The 14,553-nt window shown below is 40.7% G+C and overlaps 1 protein-coding gene and 1 long non-coding RNA gene across 3 annotated transcripts in view; both read right to left on the bottom strand.

The window, feature by feature from the left end:
- LOC117943200 overlaps positions 1 to 39 on the bottom strand; it is a 10,742-nt gene extending 10,703 nt beyond the window's left edge. Inside the window, exon 1 of the long non-coding RNA XR_004656312.1 lies at positions 29 to 39. This is a non-coding gene — a long non-coding RNA (uncharacterized LOC117943200). The remainder of the gene's footprint in view (positions 1 to 28) is intronic.
- LOC117943172 (receptor-type tyrosine-protein phosphatase gamma-like) overlaps positions 1 to 14,553 on the bottom strand; it is a 455,813-nt gene that overhangs the window by 431,998 nt on the left and 9,262 nt on the right. The gene's annotated exons all lie outside the window — the stretch shown is intronic.

Below are 14,553 nucleotides of genomic sequence, written 5' to 3' on the forward strand. Positions count from 1 at the left end.
CTAATTTAATACACGGGTCCACAATGACCCGCTAACACTTCAGATGGCAGCAGAAAGCTAACACCAGAGGAAGGTTAAGCCCAATATAATCAGAACGGAAGAGCGTTTCAGCAGAGAATCCTAAACATGAAGATTAAGACACAATCAGGGCTTGCACAAACCGCTTAAAGATGGCATTTGTGTGTTTCAGTTGATAAGCATGTCGACTGCTCCAGATGGCTTACACCGGGGTAGCTCAGGATTAGGGAAAAATAGATAAAAAAAAGGCACATCGTCCTAGCAACAGCAAAAAAGGCAGTGTGTCTGTATCAATGCTTAAAATCTGTACCTTGAAATTCATCCAACAGTCTATGTGTATATACTGCACAACATGGGGGCAAAAAAATGAAACTTCATACATTTCTCTGCGCAACCTGGAACACTTTATAACACAATAAAGTACTGATCATAACCTCACTGTAAATACTGCACTATCTGCTTATATCCAAACAACAAATTATTGCATATTTCAAAATAAGATTGTTCTCCGAAATACAACCCCATAGGTCCTTTATACAAGCAGTTGATTACCACCCACATTTACCTTTATTGTAAGGTGGCCCTCTAGTGGCCGTAGTAATTATGACGGTAGCCAAGCAGGAAGTCATGTAGCATAGCATCAAGACCAGGTCCCCAGGAAGTGCATCGGGCTTTGAAAACCAATTTGACATAGCAGACAAACAGTGGAATCACAACATCCGTGTTCATCACATGATGCCGTAGGCCTACAAAGACGCTTCAATAGACTTACATGGAGAGACGTCTGTAAATGATTGGACACATTTTTTTGAGCATCACAACCCCTGCAAAATCAGGATTTGATCTATTCGGTCCGATAACATTTGGAAAGTCTAGAAGAGATGCCCGATAAAATCACTTAATCCCAATTCAAGTTAGCGGAGGGCCTAATGGAAAGTAGCCGGCTCAGCAGGTGGAGGTCTCTAGTGCTCCTGCTCTACGGGCCGCACAGTGCGGAAACAGCGTCAATCATGCAGGTCCTTTTATACACAGCATTTGAACCTTTTTGGCTTCCTCTGCCACCGAGCAGCTCTCATTGGAATAAACGCAGGACTTAGAACCAGGAGGCCGCTGTTTGTGTCCCGTTTGAAACCAAGTCAATGTTGGTTGCTATTGGTCGTGTGGTTTGGACGACTGGTTTAAAATTATTCCTCAGCCCTCCAGTGACCACACTGACTTCACAAAGAATGTATCTGTCCTCTGAGAGGTATATCGGAAACAGGTCTGCATTAATTCTGCTGGTGACTGGGACGATGAGTGGAACAGGATGAAGCTCTGACATGATCAGTCTAAAAAGCGTATCTCTGCAGTTCAGAAATGGGTCTCAGAGGGAACGTAGAAGCCATTTATTTCACTGTTATTGTTCCAACAATTATCACTGCACCTAGGAACAATGACTCTCTCTGCTAGCACGGGAGTGAATGGAGGGGGGTTTAACGGAGGATAATAACTTAGGGTCGCCATGGCAACCAAGACAATGACGCATAATGACCCCCACCCACACACCCACCCATTCCCTCTTTTACTCGTCACCATGTGGTGTACAGTGTTACTGCCTCTTTCTGTCCAATTTTTACATGCAGTGCCAATGCCCTTTTGTAAGATGCTAAATGTTTGTGTCTGTAATAAGTTGTTGTTTTGGTTTCTTTGTCCCTACAGTATAACCTTTTGTTTTAATGCTATACACAGGGTTTGGCTTGGCCCATTTTCAATTGAGTATTTTAGTTTATAATTTAGTGAGGGGGGGATGAGAAACAAAGGTGTCACACAAGTTCCAAAATTCGATCATAGTGTTATCATTTGCATGTGTGTACAGTCAATGGCTTCCACAGTCAATTCAAATGTATTTTTAGTGTCAAATCATAACACAAGGACACTTCATATAGTGCGGGTCTAGACCAGACTATCATTTGTATGCAGTTCTTTAGGCAATCTCTGTCGGTCTGTCTATCCAACATTTTGATAACTTGGTAGCACTTGTTTTCAACTGCCTGATATCTTTCTATACCCTGTACATCATCGTTTAAATATATTTTGTTATGCTATTGCAAGCAACGCTTCTACCATAGACAGGACTGCTTTATGGCAACAACGAAAAAGTAACAGGACTGTTGCTTGTTGCCATGATCAGCTATGTAATTCATTGGATTATCTTTACTAAACATACTACATAGTTTCTCAATGGATAGTCCAGAAAATAGACTACAGTTCCCATAATATACATTGCATACGCATTCCGTGATTATTGAACATATTTACACATTAGTCTTACACAGAGATCTTCAACAGAGTCCTCAGAGTTACTCAGATGGGCCACCAAAATATAATTTGCAAGTTTTTTAATTTTTTCAAAATTGCAAATGTTGGAAAATATACATTAATATGAATCCAACATATAATTGACAAAACTAAGTTGACCTATTTGGGAGAAAGAAACATTTAATTTACAACATTGGTGATGCTTACTATATGTATGGTAGCCACTTTGGTAGCCATCCAGATAACGTTAAGCTTAAGGATTCTTCTTAAAAGATATAGACTAAATGTTTAATCAATTCAATAATTCAATAATTGGCAGACTACTTGATAATGTGCCCTATAAGGTCCCAAATACCAAAGTTGACTGCCAAAACGTAACATTGTTAAATCAGTCTACTTTCCAAAAGTTCCAACCAGACAATGGCTAGTTTTTTTGGAATGGATATAAAGTTCATTAGATATTACACTCAAATTTTAAAAGAATGTAGGTTATAGCAATTTACAATAACCGTGTTTCACACTGTTCCTGCTAATTTCCCTGTAGAGTGGAGCTATGCTTTGTCTTCCCCGGATGATAACGCTGCGGTTTGGTCTCCATTCTGCAAAGTTCAAAGTCTTGTTTTATCACTGAGCTGCCAGAACGAATGGCAAGAGGAAACACAAAGGTATTGTGTTACCAGCCATCTGCAATGCAGCTTAAAACACTTAGCCTGCAACCCAAAACGCCTGTGTGTGTGTGCAGCTCTGCCTTTGCTTTGCGGTCTCTTCCGAGTAGAACATGTAATGCATCGTCCACACCCACCTACCGTACAGCTCAAAACAAGGTGGGATCAAAGCCTGACACACATCATAATGGACAAACTGTGTATCACTTCCAACAGCAATATCGTATTCAATGTGTGACTCAGGCAGTGTTACCAAAAAGGATGTAAGAAAACCCCATCTAGATGAGACAACATGCACTGCCTGCACAGAGGATTTCGATTTTCACCTCCTGAAAGTTGAAACAAAGTGAGGAGGAGTGTGAAAAGGGGACTTGTGGCAAGGACGGAGAAATGTGGGACTGTGAAAAGCCTGCAGGCGAGACAAAATGTGTGTGTGTGTGTGTGTGTGTGTGTTTGTGTGTGTTTTTAATGTCTGTGAGTGTATGTGCTAATTATGACTATTAGGCCTGGGAATGATGTTGCTGGCTAAAGCATGACTCCCTGGTTTAATGGTAATTAGATTTTGCTTTTGGTTGGCTCGCCCAGCGCCTGTCAACATCATGTCACAGCAGTGGTCTTTGGAGTGACACCGCCTGAGAGGCTTTAGTCACTGGCCAGAGCCCAGAACAGGGCCCCAGGCATGAGGGCCGAGCCAATTACACAGCGCTATAAGACACACAACTACAAAGAGGGTGAGGAGAAGGGCAAAACCAAAAAGCATAGATGACAATGGGAGATTAAAGGAAAAACAATTCGGAATACTTACTTATAATAATAGTATTTTTTAGATACGGTAAAGATAAAAAAACGAGTGTCAGATATGTTTCAGTGTTTACCTAGCATGGAAACTAGTCAAATCTCCCAGCTCATTTTTCATTTGCTCTGGCAAGGGTTTGGCCCACTTACGGCTCAAACAGATTTCCTGAACTTGGAGGAGCCAATCACAACGTTTATCTCACACGGGGTGGGTTTAAGACGATGACTGGCAGAGGAGTGTCATTCGTGAATGTTATTAGTGGACATAACTGGCCTTCTCCTTCCAGCACAACGCATCCACCCCAGGAAACTCAGATCAAGCTGTCAGACTAGAAAATGCTGATTAAATTTGAGTCAATATTCTGTTACTGTATTGCATATCTCTCACCTCAAATGTTTTCAGTAGTAGTAGTAGTGTACCATTTAGCTGTAATTTGAGAAAGCTTGTGACCCGGCTTCCTTCTTCAAAATGAACCAAGCACTGACGCAAATTGCATGGGTCGTCAGAGCTACGTTGTTTCATCGCTCTGATTGGTTGTAGGTTCATCAAATGTTGTCCAGTGGCATTTTGGTTTTCATCATTGATAACCTTGGGTTCCAGACTAATACGCATTTGCAATTAGTCTGGCTATGCCAGAACAGGGTTTACCAATAGTCGCACCCTGATTACTCTGTTAGTGAAACACTGGGTGAGGATTTGGCCACTCTCCAATGAGAATTCATTTTAGATTTTTTTTTGGGAATACATTTCACAAAAAATGTAGGTCCAATCAGTTCAGCCTTACTTCTGAACCAATACATCTGATGTATTACCAGATATGCTAATTTCCTTTTCAAATCAGTGCACTCTACACAGTGACAAGTCTGCAACATATGAGGTCTCTCCTAAGAGGAAACTTCTGTCCTTGTGAGCAATGCAGAATCAATGACTATAGAGAATCTTCAATAAAAACAGCCCAGAAGTGATTACACATTTAGCTATATTACGGTGGTTCTTGCAGATTCACTGGCTTATTTCAGGAGCAGTTCAGACTCATTAGAGAGAGAGAGTAAAACAGAAGTTGGAAGACAGCCCTTGAGGACACCATGCACCTGCCACTCCTTGATATCAAGAGACAATGCAGTCACTTGCACAATCCTTACTCTGTGGGTTATGGTGCATTGTGACAGGTCATACTCAACAAGTTTTTCCTTCCATCCATCCATCCATCCATCCATCCATCCATCCATCCATCCATCCATCCATCCATCTATCCATCCATCCATCCATCCACTTGCTCCTATTCAGAGGAGACTTTGAGAGTTTTAGTTAGTAAATCACAGTACAGTGAATTAGATTACAGGCTCTGATTACTGATTAAATGAACATTATGACACTGATGAGTCAATGAGCTGCAGTTTTAAAGCAGCACATGATAAAGAAGTCAGTGTGCACCGGTGCTGATTAGCCATACTCCACCACCCCTAAACCAAAGGGCACGTGCCAGAGGATGGAGGAAAGAAACAAACATAAAAATTATAGTTCAAGTTGCAGCTTGGTAAAATTTTATTTGGATTATTCACATGATCTTTTGCCAATGAGATTGGTTGGGGAAAGGGCCAGTGAACTACTGAAACACACACCACATAGGCAGAGAAGGATTCAAACAAGGACACAGCCTGTGTGCCACTTCAATGTACATAAAAAAAAAAAAAAAATTAGAGGATGAAATTGTAGCCAGCTGGAATACCAAAGACAAACCAACAACTGCTATTTGATTCTACAGCTTTTTGTTGCTCGTCCAGGAAACATGAAGCATATGTTAATGCTGCTTACTTTGGGGTTTAATGACTAGATTCTCCCCTTTAACGAGTAACTTTATACCATAGCACCAGTCCTAATACGCTGACTGATACATTGTTTTTGCAGTCTATTATGAACAGTTACTGGTGTGCCCCTCTCTGGTTAAGGTTTGGTTTAGTTTAGGCAAACAAGATTACTGTAAGGTCATGGAATTGGCATGTAACTGTAACTGCTTGGCAAGACACAGGACACTGTGTAACACAACACCTAAAATTGATGTCAGGGTGTTTAAAGTATACAGTATAGGCTATTCCAGCAGAGTAAAACTTCAGCTAGCACAGAAAAACATTGTCTAATGTTGTGAAAAGTAAAATGGCACTGGTTTCCTGATCACCAATGACACCAAATTATACTGTATGTACTTCACCTGGGCTCCTCCCTGTTTCATAAAATAGTGTTGAGTGAACATAGGATGATAGAACGTAGGGCAGAGTAATATAGGGCTGAGTAACATAGGGTTGAGGGAACATAGGGCTGAGTAACAAAAGGCTTGGTAACAGGGCTCACAAACATAGGGCTGAGTAATATAGGGCTGAGTAACATAGGGTTGAGGGAACATAGGGCTGATTAACAAAAGGCTGAGGAACCATAGGGCTGAGTAACATAGAGTTGAGGGAACATAGGGTTGAGTAACATAAGGCTGAGTAACAGGGCTGAGTAACATAGGGTTGAGAGAACATAGGGCTGAGTCACACAGGGCTGAAAAACATAGGGTTGAGTAACATAGGGTTGAGTAACATAAGGTTGGCAACATAGGGCTGAGGGACCATAGGGCTGAGTAACATAAGGCTGAGTAACATAAGGTTGAGGGACCATAGGGCTGTAAGAACATAGGGTCGCGGTACCATAGGGCTGTGAGAATATAGGGTTGAGGGAACATAAGGCTGAGTAACAGGGCTGAGTAACATAGGGCTGATTAGCATAGGGCTGAGTAACATAGGGTGAGTGAACATAGGGCTGAGTAACATAGGGCTGATTAGCATAGGGCTGAGTAACATAGGGTGAGTGAACATAGGGCTGAGTAAGATAGGGCTGAGTAACATAGTGCTGAGTAACATAGGGCTGAGGAAACACAGACACGCTCCCCTTCACCTAATGCCTGTAAAATCATCAGTTAATTTCCACTTCTCTTTTAGGATCACAGTAAATCCACTCTCTCTTTCTGTCTCTGCTTCAAATAATGAGCAAGAATCCAGAACGCTTGAAACTAAATAAAAGCATGAATACTAATGCCCTGTTGTGGAGGCAAACACAAATGGCTCCGGCAGATAATTCCTCATACAATACACAGTTCATTAGCACTTGGCCGCAGATAGAGTGCCTGTTATGATTCTGCTGACATCATTACAGGCCCTTAACATGCAGCAACATAAAGGCACCAGGTCCATGTTGGCTGTTGATGTCAGTGGTGTTATCACTGTATAATTCTACATTGTTGCTTGATTTCTTTTCAAGGTATCTGGTTTTCTTGAATTACTGACAAACCGATGGTTGCAACCAAGGCTGGATTACTAATCAGGCAAAGCGAGAAACTGCCTCAGTGGCCCAGACCCCCAGGGGTCCCTTTCTCCTGGAAGCAGAAAATCCAGTGTCTGTAAATGTTTGTAGCAAATGGATCACATGCAAGTTACATTTAGAATTTTCTGAATTTTTCTGAACATTTTTTTAAATTTGATGTAGCCCGAAAAAAAAGAGTGTCCTGGCCAAATCAGGCAGCAGTATAATCCCACATACACACTAACAAAGTACCCAAAAACCTTAAAAAATAAATAAAACAACTGAAGGTCAGCCACAATCATGAATACATGAGGTAAATCCTCTACAGCCAGACGTGTCTGCCTTCAAGTAATTTAGCATTCTGTGTGTATCAACTGGAAGGACGCCGAGTCAACAGTTAGTTTTAAAAGAGTATTCCTATATAAATGTCAGACTCACAATGGATTGTTAAAAAAAGATTGGGCCTACATTACCCATTATCGATGGACTGACCCACTTGATCGCTGATTCGGGATGTGTTTTCCTAGTTGCGGCTAACGTAGCCTTCAGCCACTGGCCTCAAGCAGAGATGAGAAACGGGCCTCAGAGCTCTGTTACACTCACTGTGTCATATCTCCACAACCCCAGCCTTTTTAAAACTTAGTCTTCAGCCCCATCCGGCACTGACTCAAGTGACATCACCTGAGGACATTTGTCAGATTTCGTGCAGCTCCCTCTGGTTACACTAAAAGCATCACACAACTTTTTTTTCAGATATACAATAGTAATCCTCCATACCTGTATATAGACTTTAATGTGTCAAATTGGTGGGGTTCCTTTTTAACAACCTAAATTTTTTTTTAGCTAGTGTTGTTCTTAAAAATTGCATTTTCATTTGACACTGCATACCTGTGGCATGGTTTGAGGCGTCATCTGCAGTTTGCGCTGCACATATGTTTGTAGGGAAAGGTACACAACGCACAGGAAGAGGGAGGAACATAATCTCAATAAAGACCTTTATATTAAATTGTATTAAACCAAATGTTAATTGCATCTCTGCATGAAAATGAGAAATGACGAACTGTGTGTTTAAATGCCAATTTAAATATTCAAAAATCCAAAGAATGTTGACCAACAGACTCCCGATTAAAGAATTATCTGAAAAAAATATTAGAATTATTTATAAGCAGTAAAAGCTGTGTTCTGGCTCCAGTACACATACACTGAACTACTTTGCTGTCCTATTCTCTCTCAGTGTGGTACCTAGAAAGTACTTCAAGCGCGTCAGGCTTGGCTGGCTTCCATTCGATTTCCCCTGCGGGTCATCTATCGGCCTGGGGACGTGAGGAGCCGGAGCACCAAGCCCGAGGTGATTAATGGAAGAAAGATGGCTGCAGTTTGCAGCGTAAATCCAAAGGCGTTTCAGGTGGAACGCGAGTGCTTGTCTAGCAATGAGGAATGGGGGAAGGCTTAACCCAATCCAGCAACTGAATACCTCTCTCATCCTCTCTGTCCTAACTCCAGCTTCAGCAAACATCTCAAAACAGAGGAGAGGCAAAGGCAGAGCGGAAGTTGAAAAAGGACATATTTTTTAAAAAGACAACAAAATAGAAGGTATTGCATGGTAAAAAGTTACAGTGAGAGAAACGACAAGACATGAGTGTCAGAGGCTGAGGAGACCTGAGCAGAATCCTGTGCACCCAGGGGTGATATTAGTGAACCCCATCTGTTGAACATCTGGCGCTGGGAGCCAACACACCGAGTGGTTAGCAGCCATGCACTCACGGAGGGCAAGACAAGCCTCAGTCCTACTGAGACTGATTGAGACGACACCTGGGTAAACTCTCCATTCATCATCCACCTGACTTGGGAGAACAGCTCTAGATATGCAGTTCATTTTCACTTAGTTATCCATTGATTCATTTAATCAATCATTTAACAACAACAAAAAACTAACAAATGCCAATGTCAAGCTTAGGCTATATAGTCAAAGTTGTCTCTTGAAATGTGGTGTAAAAACATTCAACTAATCTTAAATGTTCAATGTTACAAGGATATCAAACATATTTCCTTAAACTCTAAAACTGAAACTTACAATAAACTATAAGTAAAAGAATCAATCACTGTAATATCAAAATTGCAGGTGCTTAAAGCTATAGTGCGTAGTTTATGTTGTCCCCAGGAGGAATTATAAGCAATGAAAGCTTAATGCTTAATGAAGCTTCATGAAGCTTCATTTGGCCATCACTACTTACCCTCCAACCAGTTGTGAAAGACATTTTGCAGTATCCACTTAAGTGACAGGTGTCCTAAACAACTGTATAAGGTCACAATTTTGACAGCTATCTCATCCTTTCAATTTGTTTTATGTTTATTATCAAAATTCAGCTGGACCGTTGCATTGGATGATCTCTGTGCAAAAACCCAATCGCAGTAAGATTGAAGGTTTAATTGTCGCTGCAGAAACCAGTTAATTTGATTTAACAGTTTAATTAATCCTCTGAGTTGATTGTACAGTGGCAGCAGTCACTGACAAATTGCTTTGTTACAGTAAAATTACATGACATGCTAAAATTGCTCAAAGCAATATCTTTGGTCAAGTATCGTAACCCAAACTCTACGACTGATTTCTAATCCACAGTTTGTTGTTTCTGTCCATATGTGTCAGCTGGAAGGACAGGTGGAAGTGATTACAGGTAGGAACAAGTCCTTGATAACTGGAGTGTGACTGTGTTTTAGGAAAAGTCAAAGTTGCTATCAGATCTTCAAACCCGTTCATTAGTGGAACCATGACATGTCCGTGTAACTGACAGGATTCATGCCTGACTTCACCCCAGCTGTCTGGCTCTCTCTGCCGGTGGAGCGTTTCTCCTTTTCACAATATCAGTTCTGTCCCTTCTCTTTGCAAGAAGCTCAACCATTTATTTGTACAGTATGTTCTTTTATGTTCAGTTGTTATTATGGCTTGGCAATCAAGATAGATTTGTTAGTTTATTGGTGGGTCTGGATGGATTGCTATGGAATTTGATACAGACATGTATAATGGTTTCATGAGGTAGAACCCTAGTCTGGCTATCACCAGACCAAGACAAGCTTAATAGATTTGAGATTGAGATTGTATTTTCTTTGCACAAGAGGCGTGACCAACGGGCATAGTTCAACCAATCAGACCCACAATCCGGGTGAAGTAGAAGCGACAGCGGCATCAACGGATTGCTGCACTACGGTGGCGTTTAGTGGGCGCTATGTTGAATGTGAACAAGAAGCTGCTTGGTCGCTTCTCTATCGTCATTGTGTTAAAACATCCAATACATCAGGTGGATAAGCCAGTTTTTGATTGTAAATGTATTGTATTTATATAGCGCTTTTCTAGTCTGAACAACTATTCAAAGCGCTTTTACATCATACAGGTACCATTCACCTGTCACACACATTCCTACACTGTGGCCGAGGCTGCCGTACAAGATGCCACCTGCTCATCAGATAAACACTCAACCACAGTTAGACTCCGATGCGCAGCCCAATGACCCCAAATTTTGCCCAAGGACACTTCGGCAAAATCAAATTGCAGAATGGGCTTTCTTCGTTTAAAAAAATTATCTTTTAAATTGAAGAACATCATATTTGTAATCCACGGATGAAGATCCAAAAATCATTTGTCTCTCCCCATTCACTCCCATTCATATTTTTTCAAAAGATAGGTCCCATACACACAGACCAGAAGTAGAAGGGCGAGTTTGCGTGTTCTCTCCGTGTTTGCGTGGGTTTCCTCCAACAAAGATATCCATGCTAGGTCACTAGGACTACAGTTGAAAACGAGTCCTCTGGCTAACACTGGCGCATTTACAGAAATGTTAATTAAAGTGCATTGTCCAAATAAATAATTGAAAATATTTTCATCTTGTGCCCACAGTAGGGTAAAGCTTAAATTATTCAGTGAATCATCTCAACATGTCTAAGATGGATTGGCCCAAATTTGTTCCCAAATAATGAGTGAAGAGTTTGTCACTCCCCTGAGTTCCCATTCAGCACCAACATGACATGTTGAGTTCAGAGAGAAATGTCTTGCCAACTCCAAGGTGGATTGCCATGGAATTTGGTACACCCATTAATATTCACAACCGGATCAAGTATAATGTGTTAATCTCTTAAGAAATCCAGTTATTTCTGTTTCCATCAGTTCTGTTCAAGTAAGTCATTTAAAGAGAAAAGTAAACTGAGTTGGCATTTTCCACCACCCCTAGCTCACATGGGGTCATCAGGAGAATTGGCTAGGAGATTGAGATACAAAACAGACTACACAAAGACAAATAAGACAGCTCGAAGAGGACAGAGCACCAAAGAGCAAAGGAATTTAAAGTCGAACAGAGATGTAAGATAGAACAAGGAAGATTTCACCAGAGACTAAGAAAGAGGAGAGGGCATTGCTGCTTAAACCACCTCCCCCTGGATCTAAGACAAATTGTGCTATGCTCTTGTGTCGGTGGACCCAGTCCCTATCTCTCTCTGAGGAGGAAACCAGTGTCTCCCAAGCATTAAAGTGGAAAAACCAACGCCACTGCAAGAATTTAATGAGGAGGGCTCTGCACTGCCCTGCGCTCAGTGTGTGACACAACACTTCTTGGCATGTAGTGATTTTCTCTCGTTCTCTCTTCTTTATTCACTGCCTTTATTCCCACTGCCTACACTGGAGGATTGCAGCGGTAATCCAGGTTTGAAACCAACCCTGGCCTACTCTGTCCTCAGTGTTAGGCTGCAAACAATAGAATGGTTTCCCTCCAGAAATGAGTGTTACACACACACACTACTTCATCAACTCTATGTGCACCAAGTCCACTGCACACAATGAGAAATATGAATATTCACTTATTATTGGGTTGGTGTTGTGATGTAATTGAAATTAATAACACTCCCACCTTGGGGAATTTTAGGGGCATTATCCAGTTATTGTGCCTGTTTTTTTAGTACCAAACTTCAAGCAACATTGGAAGTTTGATTTTGTGTAGTACATAAAAGATTATGTGTGCTACTTTTCCACCCAACCTTCCAGCTCGCAAAAAATACATTTACTACTGATCATCTTTCATTTTACTGGGCTGACGCTCCCGCATTGACTTTAAACAGACCACAGCTGGGTGGCTCGATGGAGCCGTGCACAACACAAGAAAAACTGAAAAGATTTGTGTTTCCCTCTGTAGATATTTGATAAAAGTACAAATCATGAGATTGGAGTGCAGCACTGGCTTCTATTTGGGAACGGCATATGTGATATTGGTGCAGTAAAATTAATTTAAAGAATGGGAGGCAAGGCAGCTTTGTGGTTGAGAGAGGGGGCTGTGTTCAAAATGGGGGAAGGAGTTGATGGATGAACATTCCCAACACTTGTGTGATTGAGTGGTAAAACATGTCTGGTGAATTAGTACTTGGTGATAATCCAGAGTAAGCGCAGTGAGGGCCACAGCTGAGAAATGTAAGCAGAAACACATTCTGCCATTTAATAAATCTACACACACAACTTTCTACTTGCCCTTAAACTGCTAGGTTTCGGTTATGAGACTATGTTACACAATCCAAGTTCCACGTTTACCCAGGTTATCTAAACAACTTCCCTGGAAGTAAAAGTAAGACCAATGTTGAAACTATTACCCGAACGATTGGCTGTAAACATCAGGAAGATGATAGCAATTCATAGTTATTATCAGCTATTTAGTGTTGCACTTTAAAGCACGCAAACAGTAACTTTCACTGAAGAGCAGCTACTGTGACCACAAGTAAAAAGTATTTATATGTATATATATACGGATCAACCTATGTGCATTCAACCTGCATTGGATTTCATGGGGCAGGGTTAGTAAAAATCCAAGTCTCCTGTGTCCTTCATAATATACACTTCACTTATGAACCATAGAATTAGACGCTCTCTATCTGCCTGACAGGATGCTCCGTGTCCTGATGCCATTTGGTTATGTACATTTCTTAAATAAGACTAATAAGCGTCTCCAACCACAAATCGCTGCGGTGCTTTCCGTTCAATGCTTACATCACAGTGTTAACATGCTCACAATGTGCATGTAAACATGCTAAGGGTTGGCAGGAAATGTCTAGCACTAGCATTATTTATGTTGTTGGCATGCGTAAACTTGCTAATTGGCGTTAAAGCAAAAGAACAGTACAGCTAAGGCTGTATGTGTGAATGTAAATGTGAATGTGAAACAAAGTGGTCAATTGACCAGATTAGATTATGAGATTAATTCTTCTACTGGAGATAAAAACACTTGCTTGCACATTGCTTTTGGCTCAAAACTCAAACGCTTAAAAACCAAAACGTAGCAATGTAAATGTAACTTCACAACACAGCTTGTTCCCAACAGTCTATCTATCTATCTATCTATCTATCTATCTATCTATTTCTAAAAGCATCAGTTCTCCCTGCCTGGTAGAGATCTGTGTTTTTTAAACATCACTCCTCCAGCATGGCTAAAATTACGAAAATCAGACGCAGCCTGTAAATTTCCAGATGAGTGTGGTTTCGTCAGTCATCATTCATCCTCATAACATTATCATATTATATTGGTTATCTCATTAACAGTCAAGGAGGAGGTTTTAAAAGGTGTCCGTTCATGTCCCAGACACCTGAAAATTGTCATTGCTTAATTCATTAATGGCTTTTACTGAAAATGCTACTTTGTATGCACTAAACAAATGTAAAATAAGTGTGTGTGTGTGTGTGTATGTGTGTGTGTGTGTGTGTGTGCACATACATTTTTCCATTTCGGTGGAAAAATGGGATTTAAGTTAATGGCCATTAGTTTGGACTGTGTTCAGAATAATAATCCATGGTTATAGAAGCATGTAATGTAACCAGAGAGCAGAGTAACCCAGGGGAATGGAAACAAGAACCAAATACAAGTAGAAAGAAGGAAAGAAAGAAAGAAAGAAAGAAAGAAAGAAAGAAAGAAAGAAAGAAAGAAAGAAAGAAAGAAAGAAAGAAAGAAAGAAAGGGAAATGAAGGGGGAGACGAAAAGAAGAAGTCAAGTCGAGTTGAAAGAAATTCAAGGAGAGATGATGAAGAAAGAAATAAGGACAGAACGAAAGACAACAAAAGTAGAAATGATGGAAAAAGTAGAAATAACTAAATAAAGGATAAACGGGACACAGGGAACAGGAAAAAGGGCAGTAAGAGGTGATGAAAAAGAGCAAAAGAAGAAAATAAGGATGGGAAGACAATAAGAAAAAAAAAGATCAAGAAAAGGGTCAAAAGAGCAGACAGAGTGATACAAAGACCAAATGAAAGAAATGCGAAAGAAAACATGAGAAGAAGGGGAGGAAATGGGATTAAACATAAAAAAGCAGATGAAAAGGACAGAAAGAGGGAAGCAAAATGAAATAAAAAAAGGGAGGTTGATTTAGAAGGAGTATAGGAGCAAAAAACAAAATCGTAAGCATGGGGGGGGGGGG

The sequence above is a fragment of the Etheostoma cragini genome, chromosome 4 (genome assembly GCF_013103735.1).
Source record: "Etheostoma cragini isolate CJK2018 chromosome 4, CSU_Ecrag_1.0, whole genome shotgun sequence".
Lineage (NCBI taxonomy): Eukaryota > Metazoa > Chordata > Actinopteri > Perciformes > Percidae > Etheostoma > Etheostoma cragini.